This window comes from Alosa alosa, chromosome 14 (assembly GCF_017589495.1).
Source record: "Alosa alosa isolate M-15738 ecotype Scorff River chromosome 14, AALO_Geno_1.1, whole genome shotgun sequence".
Taxonomy (NCBI): domain Eukaryota; kingdom Metazoa; phylum Chordata; class Actinopteri; order Clupeiformes; family Clupeidae; genus Alosa; species Alosa alosa.
The window spans coordinates 16,044,648-16,048,381 of NC_063202.1; the positions used below are offsets into that span (position 1 = coordinate 16,044,648).

General features: G+C 40.9%; 1 protein-coding gene across 1 annotated transcript in view; it reads left to right on the forward strand.

The window, feature by feature from the left end:
* Nucleotides 1-1,745: 1,745 nt before the first annotated feature.
* dok4 (docking protein 4) overlaps nt 1,746-3,734 on the forward strand; it is a 53,737-nt gene continuing 51,748 nt past the window's right edge. The window contains exon 1 of the mRNA XM_048262377.1: nt 1,746-2,090. The gene's annotated coding sequence lies outside the window, so the exon portion shown is untranslated. The remainder of the gene's footprint in view (nt 2,091-3,734) is intronic.

A 3,734-nucleotide genomic window follows, 5' to 3' on the forward strand; every position in this document is an offset into this window, starting at 1 on the left:
AACGCCGTTTGGACATTTCCTCCTCGCGCCATCCTCACCTGGTTCAGGGCGAGATTGATCACCCTTCAGTGTGATTTATGAGGAGGGGGATGTTTGCCTCATAAGCCTAGTGAAAAACTCTCCACCTCAGCCATGGCAAACTCCATCCAATGATCCATCACTTCCGATGTGTGTTGAACAGGCCTCCTGAGTCTGTGACCTCAAATTCCGCCTGTGAAAGGAGGCTTGGATGACACACCTAATCTAGGCCTACTTAAAGGTGAAGTCAGCAGTTGCGCAGGAAGTCGTGTTTATGTATGTTTATGTTTTATTTAAATTTCTTAGCTTTTGTCCAAAATAACATACAGTATTTTTTAACTAAGGACCAAACAAAACACAGAGGTAGCTCACCCCTCCCATCAGTATTCCCAGATGGTTTCGTTTTTGTTTAGGGGGAGAGGCTGTCCCCACTTTGTTTTCCTATAGGCAGACCGGGTTTTTACAGTGTCATGGAATGGGCAGCTAGCATATCGTGAGGAGATGACTGTTGAATATAACAAAAATGTTATGTGTTTGAAATCGCGTATAGTTGCTGACTGCTGAATGTAACAAAAATGTTATGGGTTTGAAATCGCGTACAGTCACTGACTGCCCTTTAGTGGTTATTTCATGATCATCAGTGTATTCAGCATATCACCATAAGTAGCCTCTGCTGATGCACGTGCTGCAGATTTAGCAAAACCTTATTTAATATTAGCCTATCCCAAAGTAGGTTTGATAGTCATAAAAGACAATTAAAGCAATTTTGTCATAACTGTGTGTAGCCTACGATTTAATTTGGTCAGTAGGCTAGGCTACGGACGTGAACTTTTTATTTACAGTAGGCCTATTCATTTTTAAGAGGTAGAGTGATGGAGCTCATGTCTTGCAATTGCTCAGGTCATACACATGAAGAAATAGCCTACACTGAATAGTTGTGATTGTTGATCCAAAATGTCTCTGGTAGCTGAAGTGCGCCTGTAACAGGGCATTATAGTAATTATAATAAGTTTATCTGAGTGTCAAAAATGGCCTTGCCTCGGTCATTGCTGGTTCAGTCGACAATTGAGAACTTCTCAGTTAAGTGGACAGAGATGCGCCCAAAGCCTACCAGAGGCATAAAGTTCCGTTTGACTGGCAGACATAGCAGCACCGCTGCACCTATGGACATGGGCTAACGGTATTTTATATTCAACCTTTCCATCCTATTTCTCGCTGGGGACCATACAAAGCAGGAGGTCGCTGGCCGGACTTCCAAAATACAGTGCTACCACAAACCATCGAATAGAGTAGGCCTACAAATAGCCTAGTCATCGCAATGTCGCATCGCATCGCAAATGCCCAATATCTTTCCTTATTTAGCTGTCTCAACGTTTAAAGAGTAGGCCATATGTACCAAATTTGACATTTTAATCCATTTGAATGCATTGTAGGTTACGGAATCATTTTAAATGTATTTTAGGCATAGGCCTAGGCTACCATTGGTTGATAGGCTATATTTTGTGCATATAGGCTACAAGTAATTAATTCAATTGTAAATTTAAGTTGATTATTTAGTTCCCCCTGAAAGGAATAATTAAATTAAAGATATTAATACTAATCAAATCATATGTTACGCTGTTGGAAGTTTGACCAATTCTAGGTCCATACTTGTTGATGTTTTACGGTAAAGGGAGGTCTATGGAAACGTGTCTGGTTGAATTGAAGCCTGTTCTTCTGTGGAGATCGCTGTGTACACAACTCGAGACCATCAGTCCGAACTTCGCAGCTTGCTGTCAGATCAGTCTCTGACACCGCTCGTCTCCTTGCTTTTTATGCAACAGAAAACTATATCAGGAATTAAAATCAGGGATAGAACTCAGTGCGCGATCCAGTCATTTTGTGGGATTATTTTCAAGGCTCTCGCATCTTGTGTGCGTCTCAAATATTTTGTAGCCGTGACTTGAGTCCAACAACCCGCCTGCCTGAAGGTCACTACAGAACCTGGTTCGCAGAAGATATTTGCCGTTTTTGTAGTGATTCGTCGTCTTCACCTGCCCGTTGCGCTCGAGGGAGACAGTCATCATCTTCAGGTAGGCGAATTTAACAGCGAACAGAAGGTAGAGAGAATCTGTCTGCGATTTCTGCAAACAGTCGCTCGCTGGAAATAGATATGGTCTTTTACATTAGACAAGTTGAAAGACATATTTAAACTACACTATAGCATAGCCTACATGCTGTTGGGATACTAGCTATATTTTATGATGACATTATTGTTCTAAAGCCTAATTTTGCATAAAAGCATTTCTGATGACAAAGGCCAGCGACGGAGCCTGCAACTTATTCAAGTGAGAAGTGACAGAACTTAAGCAAATTATGTGCGCTCAAATGGTCAATTATCAATGCAGTTGAGCCTCATGCTATACGGCTACTTTGTGGGGCTGCATGCCAAGGATCCATGAAAACTTTTGTTTCAGGTTATTGTGGTATGTAGTGTTTTAATATGGTTTCTGTTTATTCCTTTTAGACTTTTGACTTGTCGCCAAATTGCGTCCTCCTATGAAAGTGTTGGGAAACATCTCAAATATGACAGATGATATGATTATGTTAAGGACGCAAACGCTGTTTGCTTGAGGTGTGTTGGTTGGTGTATTTCCACAGCGTTTTCAGCAATATGCAGCAATGAATGGCTATGTTTGCGTAGGCTAATCGTAATCATATTCCTTGAAGGTAGCCTACACACGAGCCTAGGCTATGTAGGGTATCTAATCTGACGGCCAAATTGCTCTTGCGCTGGCAGCAACTGGTGCGCGTGCCTGTTGGAGCACGATAGACATATTTTCATCATTTTAATTACGCTATAAGATTTTGGTAGACGAAGTTGGATTGGAGTTTAGTGTTGATGTAGGCCGATTTAATTTTTATATAGTTAACCTGTTATTAGTCTAGGCTACTATTACGGAAAGATAAGTCATTTTTTCTGTTAATAATCTGAAATATGAAACGAAACGTACCCTCTGACGATTCAGCGTCATCACAAGCTTAGTTTATTTGCTATTAAATGCATGAACTGGGCCTGTGCAGCGATAAATGAAGCCTATATATGCTCAAAGAGTTCACAATGTAGGCAGTTGTTTAATTAAGCGATCCAATCGTCAGGTAATCCACTCTCTATACCTTAACAAAGGAAGCGTTGAAGTGGCCGCTGTCAAATCGATGTTAAAGGGGCCCATCAATTTAAACGAGGCAAAGTAGCACTATTCTGTATAGAAAGCTATTCCTATACCTTACCACATCTGAGACAAGGTATTGTGTTCCACGCTGGACAATTAATTAAAATGAAATAGTGGCTTTGTGTTTTTAACTCGCAGATAAACGACTTCGTTTCACCCCGGATAATGGAACGCCGCATGGTCTTATCTCTAACATAAACAGGTCTTCTATCTAACACGTAATAAATTAATTTGATAACTCAACTGCTGAAAAAATTGATAAAGTGCGGTCCAGTTGGCTTATTATGCATTATCATGGGTAAAACTTTTACACTCACCAGGATTATTGTCATGGGTGGACGTCTGTTAACCTCCCACCTACTTCAATTAAATCAACCCTTGTGTTGAGCTCCTATTCAAATCTGAAAGATGGTAGGTGGACACTTGTTCCAACTGCTGAATGAGATAATTAGTGGAAGTGACAGTAACATAGCCTCCTCTGCCTTTCCAGTTGTCTTTGGTGGC